Below are 15,045 nucleotides of genomic sequence, written 5' to 3' on the forward strand. Positions count from 1 at the left end.
ACACATTGTTTTTTTCCCCTTTCAGGTACTATGCCAGTATCTTACCTCAGCAACAACCACATCAGGTGAATTTACAGCACTTTAAGCTGACGACTTTAGTGGTTTAACATGATTGTGAATGATGTACGGTGCCCACAGGCAAGATTTGGTAAAGGGATTATCTGTGTACCTCTGGCCACATGCTGCAGTAGCGGCGACCTTGCAAGGTAGCAGAGAACACAGAGGAGGTCCTGTGTGACTCTTACATAAACCTGAACACTCAGGCTGTAAATGCTAAAGAGCACCGATGTAACCCTGGAAAGGTAAAAATGTGCTTTTTTCTTACAGTATGTTGGAGGGTGACAATGATAACCTAAAGATTAAAGAAAATGTTAAACAAACTGACAGTTAAACTAGCTACAATGCTTTGGTAAAGTATTCACTCCTCTTGAACCGTTTAAAATTTTGTCTTGTTACAACCTCAACCGTCAATGTATTTTGTTAGGATTTCATGTAATAAACCAACACAAAGTAGCATGTAATTGTGAATTGTGGAAGGAAAAATGATACCTTGTTTAAAATTCTTATTGTCAACTAAAAATCTGAAAAGTGTGATCTTTGTATTCCTTCTGAGATAATACTTTATAGAACCACCTTTCTACCAGCTCCAAGTCTTTTGGTGTGTTTCTATACCAGATTTGCACATCTAGAAATAAAATGTTCTTGTACATCCGTTGCAAAACAACTCGAGCTAAGTCAGACTGGATAGTGAGCATACACAAACAGAAGTTTTCAAGTCTAGCCACAGATTATAAATGCTATTTCAGTCTGGACTTTGACTGGGCCATTGTAACACATGAATATGCTTTAATCTAAACAGTTTAGCTTGGGCAGTGTGTTTAGAGTCCTCCTGCAAGAAGCTGAACCAGTCTCAAGTCTTTTGCAGCTTCAGCAACAGCTTTGGCATTTTTGTTTTGGTGAATTACCCAATACGTAGCTTCAACCCTGACCAGCTGCCATGTTCCTGCTGAAAAAGCATCTCTGTGCTGCCAACAACATCTTTAACGGTTGGGATTGTGCTTTCAGGGTGAAATGCACAGTTAGGTTCCCACACACGATGTTTCACAAGCAGGACAAAAAGTTTATATTTGGCCCCCTTTGACTAGAGGACCTTATTCTTCATGCTTAGTATGCCCCTACTTGGCCAGCATCAAACTGCAAACGAGACCTCTCATAGTTTTTTTTGTTGTGTTTTTTTTTCAAACATAGCTTTCTTCTTGCCATTCTTCCATAACAACTAGATTCGGGAGTACATGAATAGCTGTTCACCCAACAAATTCTCGAACCTAAGCTATGAATCTCTCCAGCCCCTCCAGATTTACCATGGGTCTCTAGGCTATTTCTCTTTGCCTGGCCTGTCTGATTAGGTGGACAAACATGTCTTGGTTTGTTTTGCTGGAATCTTTCTATGTTTATAGCTCTATTTGAAACGTTCAAAGCTTGGAATATTGTTTTATAATCTCACCTTGCTTTAAAGTTTTCTGCAACTTTATAACCGACCTGACTGCTGGGTCGGTATCTACATATACTGTTTGTTTGCTAATGTTCTCTAATCAACCTCTTTGGCCTTTATAGAACTGCTGTGCAAGTAAATAAATCTGTGGTGTATAGTTTAAATATACTATTTTGTATTATTAGACTATATTGTATAGAATAATATTAATAATGATAATAATAATATGAAATTTTTTTTATAATAAATAATTGAGAATACTTATTACAAATCATAATATTAATATTACAATATAACAATAAAGAAATACATTATACTAGTCTATAGTATAAACCTCTGAGGCCTAAACAGAGACACTGGATTTATACTAAGATTAAATCACATGCAGGTGGACTCAGTAATTAGGGATTTGGTTGCACTGAATTTTATTTAGGGGGCTTATTACAAGTGAATGTCTCACTTTTGGGATTTTAATTTGTAAAAACAACTAAAATTAAAAATGTCATATTTGCCTTCCACTTCATAATTATGTGCTAGCTTGTGTTGGTCTATTACATAAAACCCCAAGAAAACACACATGTGACAAAATGTGGGCAAGTTCAAGGGGTGTGAATATTTTTGCAAGGCATTGTTCCTATATGTGTGTCTTTTCAAAGGGTTTTTTAAGCCTTTTTCCCTTAATCTTGACCTTTTTGTGGAAGTGGTATGTCATAAAAGGCTGAGCAACAGAAAGAAGCTTGACATTTATCCAGAGATAGGAACAATTACCAATTTTATGCCCTCTTCCTCCATCTCTTTTTAGAAGCTTGAGTATATTTTGAGGAAATTAGATTAGAGATAAGCGACAAGGAAAAAACAAACAGTACTGTTTGCCATCCTAATTTATGAAATGCTTCTGAGGATTTTTTTTTTATACTTGTCTGTTTTTATAAAAAAAATGTACTAAACTTACTCAAACTCACATTAATTCAAGTATACCAGACCTTATATGACAGGGAAACTAAATAGGCATAGTAAGGATCAAGATTGATCCTCCTTCTTGTCTTTCCTCTGTCAGCCTAATTTGTCCAAATATATTTGAACAAATTAGGTTGAGATTGAAATCCTACTGGTAAACAGTTCTTCTTGACTTTCACATTTAAAATGCATATCCTGTGTCTCAGACCACAGATTGTCTGGACTTTGACTGGGCCATTTGAACACATGGAAACAGTGTACTTTGATCTAAACCATTTGATCATTTCAGTGTAGCTCTTGTCATGGTTTTTGATATTTGACCCACTTGCAGAAAAGCTCTATAAAAAAACACAAACAAAGCTTATTAAATTCTGGCGAGCTGTGGTTGTGATCTTGAGATGCCTTTTGCTTTTATTCTGCTGGAAGGTGAACCTTTGCTCCGATCTTACATCTCTAACAGGATTTCTGCCACACCTGTCCTTTATTCATCTCCATCCATCATCCCATCAACTTATAATAATTGTGGAGACATTTGATGCAGGTTTATATAACAATATATCAAGCATGTCCACCTGACAGAGCACTGTTTAAACTGTCATCAGTAAAAAGTAAGATAATAAGACAAATACAGTGCCTTGCGAAAGTATTTGGCCCTTTTGAACTTTTCAACCTCTTGCCACATTTCAGGCTTCAAACATAAAGATATAAAATTCTAATTTTTCGTGAAGAATCAACAACAAGTGGGACACAATCATAAAGTGGAATGAAATTTATTGGATGTGTCAAACTTGTTTAACAAATAAAAAACTGAAAAGTGGGGTGTGCAATATTATTCGGCCCCCTTGCGTTAATACTTTGTAGCGCCACCCTATGCTGCAATTACAGCTGCAAGTCGCTTGGGGTTTGTCTCTATCAGTTTTGCACATCAAGAGACTGAAATTCTTGCCCATTCTTCCTTGCAAAACAGCTCAAGCTCAGTGAGGCTGGATGGAGAGCGTTCGTGAACAGCAGTCTTCAGCTCTTTCCACAGATTCTCGATTGGATTCAGGTCTGGACTTTGACTTGGCCATTCCAACACCTGGATACGTTTATTTGTGAACCATTCCATTGTAGATTTGGCTTCATGTTTTGGATCATTGTCTTGTTGGAAGATAAATCTCCATCCCATTCTCAGGTGTCTTGCAGACTCCAACAGGTTTTCTTCCAGAATGGTCCTGTATTTGGCCCCATCCATCTTCCCATCAATTTGGACCATCTTCCCTGTCCCTGCTGATGAAAAGCAGGCCCAAACCATGATGCTGCCACCACCATGTTTGACAGTGGGGATGGTGTGTTCAGGGTGATGAGCTGTGTTGCTTTTACGTCAAACATATCGTTTTGCATTGTGGCCAAACAGTTCGATTTTGGTTTCATCTGACCAGAGCACCTTCTTCCACATGTTTGGTGTGTCTCCCAGGTGGCTTGTGGCAAACTTTAAACGAGACTTTTTATGGATATCTTTGAGAAATGGCTTTCTTCTTGCCACTCTTCCATAAAGGACAGATTTGTGCAGTGTACGACTGATTGTTGTCCTATGGACAGACTCTCCAACCTCAGCTGTAGATCTCTGCAGTTCATCCAGAGTGATCATGGGCCTCTTGGCTGCATCTCTGATCAGTCTTCTCCTTGTTCGAGATGAAGGTTTAGAGGGACGGCCGGGTCTTGGTAGATTTGCAGTGGTCTGATACTCCTTCCATTTCAATATGATTGCTTGCACAGTGCTCCTTGGGATGTTTAAAGCTTGGGAAATCTTTTTGTCCAAATCCGGCTTTAAACTTCTCCACAACAGTATCTCGGACCTGCCTGGTGTGTTCCTTGGTCTTCATGATGCTCTCTGCGCTTTGAACAGAACCCTGAGACTATCACAGAGCAGGTGCATTTATACGGAGACTTGATTACATACAGGTGGATTCTGTTTATCATCATCAGTCATTTGGGACAACATTGGATCATTCAGAGATCCTCACTGAGCTTCTGGAGTGAGTTTGCTGCACTGAAAGTAAAGGGGCTGAATAATATTGCACGCCCCACTTTTCAGTTTTTTATTTGTTAAAAACGTTTGAACCATCCAATAAATTTCATTCCACTTCACGATTATGTCCCACTTGTTGTTGATTCTTCACAAAAAATGAGAAATTTATATCTTTATGTTTGAAGCCTGAAATGGGGCAAGAAGTTGAAAAGTTCAAGGGGGCCGAATACTTTCGCAAGGCACTGTAGTCAGACAAACAGAGGCCTATGGTCAACTGCGGAGATCTACAGCACAGCTGGCAGAATTGCTCTACAGGACAACTCCACAAATCTAAACATTATGGTAGGGGGGCAAGAGTGAATGAAAAGGAGTAGAAATCTGGTTTAAATTTTGCCACAAGCTATGTATTGCACACAGCAAACACATGATTCTGGTTGCTCTTATCAGAGGACTCTAAAAGTAAACTTTTTTGCCAACATGTGAACTCAAAAAAAAAATAAAAACACTACACACTCAGCATACCATTCCCATGCACAACATGGTGGGGGCAGCATCATGCTGTGGCATGCTTTTTTGCAGCAGGGCCATTGAAGCTGGTTGGAGTTGATGGGAAAATGGATGAAGTGAAATATGAAAGGAGTCCTGGAAGAAAACCTGGGAGTGGCTGCAGCAGTCTTGAGAGTGGGGTAAAGGTTCAACTTCCAGCAGAATGAACCAAAACATACAGCCAGAGCTACAATACAATGGTTTATATTAAAGTAGATTCATGTGTTAAGATGGCCCAGTAAAAGCCCGGGCCTGAATTCAACTGAGAATTTGTGACAACACTTGGAAATTTCTGTTCACAATATCCATTCGATCTGACTGAGCTTGAGATGTTTTGCAAACAATATTTGAAGATTGAACACAAATATAAGCCACAGTTTTCAGATTATATCTAATTATTTGTAAAAAAATAAAATAAAATTAAAACAGTGTATTATTTCCCTTTAACATTTGTATGCACTACTAAAATACATTAAAGTGTGTTGTTTGGTACTTGTCGAAATGTGAAAAAGTTTGAAGGGCATGAACACAGGTTGCACTTGTGTTTTCTTTTTTAGTTTTAGAAATAATCATTGTTTGAGGATGACACGGGGAATTAGGTCTATTATAAGATCCCAAAACATGAAAATATATCAGCAGCCTAATACTTGCTAACCAAAAGATTGAAATCTTTTCACTCTCACTCAAGAATTTTAAATATTAAGTTCACATAAAAGTACACCTTACTAACAGTGGTTTTGATCCCAGTTAAATGACTTATATTGGGTAATCAGGCTGGGTGTATGGCTTTTCTTGAAGCAATAACAAACAAACATGTGTCTGACAAATTTACAAGCTTCTTATCATCAATAAATTTTTTCTGACTCTGACAAACTGCTGTCATAATTTTTTTAATAATATATTATGTATAGCATTTGTACATTAGTGCAATTTTGGAATCTCAGCTGTGAAACTGTGCTTTCATGTTTAAAACACTAAACAAACCCTCAATGGAACGTTTGTTGGTGAATAATATAAATGTAAAGGCATTTTTGTCCCTGTAGATCGCTGGAGGTAGGCGTCAGCCCCCCAGTGACCCTGTAGGGAAGAAGCAGGTATAAAAAACGGGTGCAAACTGCCCTTTGCAGTTCACACCAGGTATCAAGGCTACCTTTTGTTAGAAATGTTGCACTAGAGAAAGCAACACCCCTCTGCCAGTCAAAGCTTCTGTGTTTATCCAATTCCTTCTTCTTCTCTGGAAGTGTCGACATGTCCACAAATGGCATCAGGATGATAATTATTACAATTATGTATTGATTCAGCTGCAGCATTGTGGCTGTGTGTCAGCTTTTCCCTGTATTATTGTCAGACTTCACTCGGACTAATTGCAGCTAACGCAGCCAGCTGGGCTATTATTTATCATCCTCCTCGTTTCTTTTCTTTAACCGTCTGCTGAACAGTGTAGATCACCTTAGTGGAGTTCATCACACTCATTCAGCTGATGAGAAGAAAAATCCAAAATATGTATTCTATTAATGGTAATAATGTTTTGTAAACACCACCATAACACACACTGTAAACATTGTAACCCCCCATGATCCCTGTCATCAAGTCCCCTTAGTCTATTCAGTTGCTTGCTTTGTGTTAGAAGCCCAAAAATGTTCTGTTTATTTGATCAATATTCAGAGAATAAAAGTCATAAAAAGTTCATTGTTTGTTAATCCCAAACAATATAGATGCTTAAGTAGTTTCTGCAGGGAATAGGTTTATGATATATTTTCATCTTGAAAATAAATCAAGAATCATTGAGACATTGTAAAAGACATAAAAAACACATACAAAGTAGCATTTTCTCTTTCAGAAACTGTATAGTAAGATAAGTTACAAATTTGCATTAGTGTTTTCAGACGTCACTTATCATAGACATAAACCTCCTTTTATCCGGAAACATGAATACTGAAGCTCACAGAAGAACTCCAAGATAGTGATTAAAGCTCTACAGGGAAATGATGGTCTGAAAGATTCTGTAACTTTTTTCTATATTTATAAATTCTGTGGACTTACTGTGTTAACAAGTACTCCACAATGCAGCTAGCCTACCCCCATAAACTCTGAAATAGCTTCAAAACTGTTAAAGTGACAAATTTGTTAACTGAACTGAACTTGATCCTCCTCCACTCCATCTCCATTTGGCTTCCAAACCCTTTCCAAATCTCCTCAAGCCTCCACTTCACCACCAGGATCGGATCCCAAGGGAGAAGACATCTTTAAATCTAACCCTAAGATGTTCATTCAAGCGCGTGTCATTCTCAGCATTCACGTCTTCCACTGGGGTCCGAGCGCCAAAGATATAAACATTCACTAATAAACTTTTCTAATCGCATCCCTGTTTTCTCTTTGTGAGTCTTTCCAGGTTGAATTACAATAGCTCTGAAATTGGAAAACTAAGGTGAAAGTGAATTATGTGCTGTCCTTGTCCACTCAAGATTTTTTCATTGCTCACTGCAAACCAGATACAGAAGATGTTGTAAACAGATCTTTTTAAACTCAACATTTATGATTTCTGCATCGTTATTTCTATTTTTACTAAAAATCAATAGAATCATTTTCACAAATACATACAACATTTGGTAAATTATTAAATGGTTACACTTTCCAGATTGTAGTTTATTAATTTGACATTTTATTGTGTTAGTGAATGTGCACCCAGGCAAAGAAGGAAAAGTCCAAGAAAACAAATCCATCAAGCCCTTTGGACGTTCTGAGATTTAAATGAATCATTTCAGTAAATATTCTTCAGTGTCATTCTAAATGATCAAATATATACAGTATCTGAAAATATGGCTGTTTGTATTTATGTTTGCTTAGCATGAAAAACAGGACAATGCTTTTCTTAAAAAATAGTCTCCCAACATCATCTCAAAGCCAGGTGTATTCTTCGTGATCTCCTACGTCCTCCCCCCTCTTTTTACAGAGCATCTGCGCTGATGACTGTGATTGTTTTTGCATGTGTCAAAATACAGCTGCCAAGTGGAATGAGTAATCACACAGAGTGCTCTTCCAGTGTTTCTGTCTACATGTGTAATGACAGCGGCGGCATAAAGTGTTCCTCGGGTGGGTGAGTAGTTGGGGGACTGATGCTCAATGGCTTGTGACGACTGTCCTCATCATTTTTGTGCCACGGTGGCCGGTAACTACACAGTGACACAGCTGTGTCTGTGACATGACCATCTAGCATAACCAGCAAGCTGCCATTAATTCCACATAATTCACTACCACAAGTAAGCATACAGAACCCTCCATGCATATTACTTCTTCTACTAGCTTAAAGATTTGTATTTGAAATCATTTGCACCATAATTACCCCTACAACAGCCATGGAAAAATGTTAATTTTGTGTCTCATGAACCCTTTCTGTGTTAATTAGGCGATATGTTTTGGACAGCTATAATGCTAAAATTTACAATATACAAACCACCTTCAGTTTTCTGGCAGATGCCATAAGATGTTTATTGAAAAGGTCTTTGCACTTTAAAGAGTTTATGATGCCATGCACTTTAATAAGGTTAATAATGGTGGAAATAAAAACTCGGTTTCTCATTCAGTGTTGCTTGTTTCAGTTATAGTTATAAAACTTTGTAATTATTATTTTCATAGGGAAGTTCAAATGGAAGCTACTTTCTTTCAGTTATTTTCAGATTTCAACACAGATCTGCATTACCAGAATGGCATGTTATCTTGTCCTTCCCATTTTGAAGAGTGGCTAAGAAAAGTGCCACATCATATGTATATCCTACCGAAACAAGAAATCAGGAATTATTAATTAAACGTTTTTCAACTCTCTGACCTTCTTAAACCGAATGCAAAAATAAAAGAATGTTTCCATTCATTTTATTTTCAAGATATTATCTGAAGTACCAATAATTGTTCCACCATTGGTTTTGGTAAACACAGTAATTTCCTATATTGGATTTTTTTCCCCCACTGTTTCAGCGAGGGAAAAAAATCCCATCTAGAAATCCAAATAAACGCTAAATTATTATTTTTTTCACTTTTTTATTTTGAGTTTATGCCACTACATTAAAAGTGTGTTTTGTATTATTTATTTTGAAATATCTTTACCAAGGGTGCTAATAATTGCGGAGGGCGCTGTACACTTGCTATGACAGCCTTGATTACACACAATGTTCAAATGTAATTTGCTGTGAGTCTATTATAACTGAACAGGGCAGGTTAATTGGGCTGATTATCTTGCCCATTATATGTTGTAGTTAAGGTTTGTAGATGGATGAAAAGAACAGCGGGTCCTGGTTATAAGAAGACATAAGTGAAGAATAAAATGCATCAACTGGGACTTTTAATTAAAACACTTTAACATTTCCCACCAGTTAATTTTAAAAACAGTTAAAAGGATCTTGTGACTTGGAACTATTTAAGCTTTTCATTGATGGCTATCCACTAGCCAGTATCGCTTGCTTTGGGCTGAACATGCTGTGCAGCTCTTTCTTCTTTGTTCCTTAAGTAATTTGTTATTTTCTAAATGTCATATCTGATAAGCTGGATTTATGTCCGGATGCATCCAAATATGTTTGGTGTTTTTCCTGTTAGACGTGCCCAGCAGGATAAAAAAAAAAAAACCATTATAAATTATATGTAATTAGTAATGATTTCAGTTAGATACTTGGGGCAGTCTGATGATTCTCATCACATGTAGTGAATTCAGTTCTGCTTTGTTCAGCTCATGGTTGCATGGGGCTGTACATGTTTATCTTAACTTTCAGTTGTTTAATTTTATTTTTCATTTATCTTGTGTTTGAAAATTTCTTTTGGCCGTGGTAGTTAATGAAGTTGTGAAAAACTTAAGCCCCAGAGACACCCGTCCCAACGTAACCCCATGACTAAGCAGAAAAGCAAAAACTTGGTGCTACAATTAAGCTCACTGGGTGATGCTGGGGTCACAGAGCCAAGTCACTGATGTAACATCGTCTGTTTTCCCTCCAGCAGTGGAACAGGGCATTGTGGCTGTTGAGACTCCTAATTAGATTTGCCTTTGCTTAATGGGCCCCTGTCATCTATAGCTGCCTAAAGGGTCACGTTACTGCAGCTCATAATAATAAAGAAAAAGCAAGCATGTTGAGTTGCAGATAAATTGCACCTGCAGTGATGCAGCCTGTCACTATTTAATTAACTTAGGTGTCACCAGAAGGAAATGTAACTGTTGTTTTTGTGTTATTTTAGGTTATAATACATCTCAAGCAACCAAAGCAACATTGGAGGAAGTTTGGCAAAATAATAATTACCAAAGGAGCTCAATACAAAAATAAGTTTTTATATACTTAAGTATGGATGCTGTACACCTGCACAGTCTGTTCTGTGGTTTTAAATTATAGCTGATGACTGTATTTTCTGAATACCAGGGCTGAGACCAACAGCTGGGGTGAATATAGTCTGAATTCAATATAATATTACTATTTATAACCTTTAATGATGAAAGTGTGTGAAAATTAAATCAAGGCATTTTTAAGAGAAATACCAAGCAGTGCTCAGTCTTCGGTTTTGATGCAGTGAACATGTGAGACATTTTCAGAATGAGTGTGTATAGATGTTAAGGGGGTTGCTAGATTTTTATGTCAGGTGACAACTAGACATAAACTAAAATACAATTAAACGTTTGACTGGATATTTTTCAATTCACAATTAATTCATTAATTATGTAATATTTCATTTTTATTGTAATTGACTGCACAGAAGCCAAAAGAGGACATGCTTAAAACATTTTACTGTCAGTTTTTTATGTCTCATCATCCAAAGTTAACAAAGATAGTTCTATCCTGAATTCTGGTTATTTCATTTACTATTTCATTAAAGCTGTACCTTTTGATAGAAAGAAGTTTGATTACTACAAGTCAGAGGATGACAAACAAGAAGCGCTACTGACAACTGATTCAAGCTGAAGAAGTCACTGTTAAATAGCATATTTCATCAAATCATTTACCATTTGATCCTATTTGATAAGAGGGCAATACTAGAAGATGAAACCAGGTATAGCACAAGAACCATTTGTTTTTGCACTGTAACATTCCTGTTATGTAATGAAGACAAGTTATGTTTAGCCACCTCATAATAACTAGTTTGTGATTTCAAAAAAATCACTGCAAATAAATCAGCCAGATTCTGTTATTGCAATGTCAATTTAAATGGTAGCTGAAATTTAGGCAATGGTAGCATTATCAAACGATTATTACACAAATTAAAAATATTTGCTGTCTGAATCTGGTGAAATGGTTAGTATTGATTTAATTCAACAGCTCTCATTTAAGGCTAATGTGACTGGTCCACCCTATCACATTAAAATAAATATAAATAAATATTTTAATTTAATTTAACTTTAACTGATTTTGCAATTAAATCTATTATTATTAAATTTATTTCTGTCTTTTTTTATATAAAAAATAAGCTCTCTCACCACCTCCATGGAATCATTTTCTCATTGGAATCACTAGCAAAAATTCTGCCGGCAGCAAAAATAAATAGCAAGTTGAAAGCTCCATTTTAAGTGCCTCGAAACTTTTTCATTAACACATCAAATCCTTATGATAATTTCTGATGTTTATTTTAACAACATAAATGCAATCATGTTGAATGAATCATGAGCCAACAATAATTAGTGTTTTATTTTCTGTGGAGACGTTTGTACTGTCTGTAAGGAATCAACTCATATCACAGTTTAGTTTCTGGCTTAAAAAACGTTCATTTGTGTCAAGTTGAAATAAATGTGGGTATGCTGACGTTCCTGCAGGGCTCTAAAACATGCACCCGATTTCTTACTAAAATACAGATTTTATACAGTAAACCTTGTAGCATCACTGAACCACTCAAACTATGTTTATAACAAAAGAAAGGATTAAAACCTGACAAAAGAGCAAATGTGCCCTTGACAAAAAAATCCTCAACTGTCAAAATCTGAATAAACCCTGTTTCTTTGTCACATTTTCTGAGAGTTAAATTATAGGGGGAAGAAAGTCACAAGACACAAAAAGTGTCTTTGTGGTGGTCTGTGCATGTGATAGTAGGTGTCATGGGTTGTTATTTTTGGTAAACTGTCAAGGTGGATTCAAAAAAATGATGAAGGCAGAGGAAAACACAACAAACAAACAGGACGCTCTGATAGATATTGCTTATTGTTGCAGATTAAAGAAAATTGCACTCAAAATGTTCAAAGCGCCAGTAGAAAAGTCCGCCTGCCATAAGTTGGATCAGTGGTTCTTCTAAATTTGTAATGCATGTATTAATAGTTCAGCTCTTTGTTTTTCACCCCTCATCCCCTCCTGAAAATAATGGCCACAGCTGCGTCAACGTAGAGGCTAACCGTGCGCACTTGGTTGTGTGTTTGATTTTGATGGCTTTTTACAGTCGGTAAGTTTTTTTTATGTCTGATTATGGCGTATGGATAGGCCATTACCCATGTGTTACCAGGAGAGGGTCTTAATGGACAACAGAGCATGCAAGCAGAGGACGGCTGCCCTCTCCTCCCAGCTGCATCAAAACAACCTGCTGGGAGTTTGGCCACTTCATTCACAAAACCAATACCCAAGCGGGATGAGTACGGCCGATGCGGGCACTGTTCAATCAAAGAAAGGGACGAGGGCTGTCATCACATCCACTCTTAGGGTGTCAATTCTTTTCCTTATTGGGTTTTTATGTGAATGTGTGTGAGCAAGCAAAACAATAGAGGCCTTAATGAGAGTCCCTTGGCCGAGGTCACACAGCAGCGTGTGCTTTTAGCTTTGTTGGTAAATATATTGACTCAATGTCTTCAACAAACAAACGATTTTTCAGATCCATTTCAAAGAAGGGTTTCAGCTTTCATTTGGTTTTAGCAAGTATGGTGCCCATTTGAATTCACCCTTTTTTACCCTGAACATTAGTGAATCATCGCCATCATGAAGACCAAGGAACACACCACGTCAGGGGTAAGGCCGTGCAGGATTTTAAAGTCAACATCTCAAGCGTTGAATATCTCACGGAGTATATCCTCTCCAAAAAGAAAAAGCCTATGGTACAACTTTAAACCTACCAATACATGGCTGTCGAACTAAACAGCCAGGCCATGGAGAACATTAATGAGATAAGCAGCCAAGAGACCCATGGTGACTTTGGAGGAGCTACCTAGATCCACAGCTCAGATGGGAGGATCTGGCAACAGCTGTTAGTTGTACACTCCATAAATCTCTAGCTTATGTAAGAATTACAAGAAGAAAGCCATTGTTGAGATAAAGACCTAAAGGTCTGTAGTTTGCCACAAAAAACTGTAACTAATCAGAAGCTCAGTTGTTTTAATGTGAATTTTCTAATAGATATTTTGTTTTGATTTAATGATTCTTTACTTTTAACTTAATCTGTTGTTTGAGCTTTTAATGTGTAAGAACAGAAAGAGATTGTTGGGAACTGTTCAGGTGTGCAGCAAAGTTGTGGACACATTGTACTGACAACTGGCTGTGAAACCATTGCTCCCAATTCTTGAAGTAAAACATGAATTTAAATTCATACCCCTGTGTTAGAATGGCCAAGTCAAGATCCAGCTCCCAAATCATTCAATTTATTTGACTGAATATGTTTTAGGTTGTTGCAACAAAAGGAACAGTAGTGTCATAAATAATCAGTGCCACTGAGCTATTTCTTTTGGTAGACCTCTGTAGACTCCAGCAGCTTAACAAAGGCTCAACTTTACACTAAACATATTTCCATGATCTGGGGGAAGATACAGGAAAACAGCTGCTGCATTTAAAGTAACCACTGACCACTGGGACCTCTATTGCTACATAGTGTGAAACAAGACAACAATTAATTTCTAATTGTTTGCAATCAAATGTGAAGGACCTATGTTGTGGAGATGATTCTGTGACAGCAGCAGAAAGACTGTTTACAGCTTTGTTAAAGCATATTTTAAACTTACCAATACACAAATAGCTCTTCTTCTTGTCTTAATTCAGCATGTTTTCCTTTTTATTTTTTCTGCACACACCTATGAGCACATTGTTTCAGAGAAGTGCCCTGGAGCAGCTTAACTAAGCATATATTGCAGACCCATATACATTAAGTTAGAAGTTGTTCAATAACTTCAAACTCCTTGTTTAAGCAATTTTACAGTGTTTTAGAGAAAAAGCTCTTAAAAAGAAGACAAACAGTCTCAATCTCTGTTTGGTACAGTTAAATGGAGCTGATCAATACAGGATTTTCCAGAAGGACTTATTTATTTTTGGAGATATAAACTTATCAGTGCATTTTAGAGACAGCAAATCATAGATTTGGGATGGGTTTTTGTATGTCCTCCAGCTTCCAACAATGTGTTCATTCAGATGAAAAACAAGGGATGTGTGATGAAAACGTGGATCATTAAATTTGACTTCATTCTGAAGTGCTCTTTCAGCAAATTGCCTTCTTTTCATTCAGTGTCTCAGTTAGGCTGACTTTGATGATTTATATATTTTTTTCCAGTATCATCTGCAAAGCACACATTTGAAAACATTGAAACTGAAATTAATGCACAGACAACTATTGAAGATATTTTTCATTTTCAGATTTTGAAGAACACCTGAAGAGCCCAGTGCACACCTCGGCCCACAAGAAGGACGGACAGGAAAGAAAGGCACCCTGTGAAGACTGTGATATATGAGAATTTGCATCTTTGTAGGTGTTTTCCATTGTCTTGAAAAATATTACCACACTACTGACTCTAACAGAAGATCACCAATTAATTAAAATCTTTATTATTTATTTGAAGTCATTTTTCTATTTTTATTTTAATTAATAACATAAATATCCACATCATGCTGTCTTCCCGTTAATCGAATTTAAATTAACAACAACTTTGTTCTCCTTTCTCAAATTCTGCTCCATCCCAAATGCTATGCAATCACATCTGATTTCTTCTGTGAGTACAGACCATTCTGGTAAATGTCACAGTGTGACAGGGACAGAGCCTGGTCACAACAATCCTACCCTGAGGGGCTCCAGTGGTGTCACTTCCTCTCAAGTGAGCAGACTACACAGTGGTTGA

This window comes from Girardinichthys multiradiatus, chromosome 2 (assembly GCF_021462225.1).
Source record: "Girardinichthys multiradiatus isolate DD_20200921_A chromosome 2, DD_fGirMul_XY1, whole genome shotgun sequence".
Lineage (NCBI taxonomy): Eukaryota > Metazoa > Chordata > Actinopteri > Cyprinodontiformes > Goodeidae > Girardinichthys > Girardinichthys multiradiatus.